The sequence below is a fragment of the Heterodontus francisci genome, unplaced genomic scaffold (assembly GCF_036365525.1).
Source record: "Heterodontus francisci isolate sHetFra1 unplaced genomic scaffold, sHetFra1.hap1 HAP1_SCAFFOLD_1422, whole genome shotgun sequence".
In the NCBI taxonomy this organism is placed as follows: Eukaryota; Metazoa; Chordata; class Chondrichthyes; order Heterodontiformes; family Heterodontidae; genus Heterodontus; species Heterodontus francisci.
In genome coordinates this window covers 5,001-5,304 of record NW_027140146.1, presented here as the reverse complement: position 1 = coordinate 5,304, position 304 = coordinate 5,001, and positions in this window count along the sequence as shown.

Below are 304 nucleotides of genomic sequence, written 5' to 3'. Positions count from 1 at the left end.
TCTTAACCTTCCCGGTCAGCCTGCGGGGTCGGTGCGCCGGCACTCGACGCCGGAGGGTCCCCTCTTTCCGTAGAGCCCCGCCCGGTGCCGATCGGCCGGCGGATTGCGGAGCGAACCGCGCCTGACCGACGGGCCTCGGAAACCCGTTGCAGTCGACGGGGGGGAACCGGACAGCGGGACGAGGTGCCGATTCCACCCGCAGATTCGATCCCGAAATCCCGCGGGATTCGGCGGTCCGACCCGACAGATTCAAACGTCGCCCGGGCGGCCCCCAGCGGTCGGGCCGGCCTGGTTCCGCCACCGC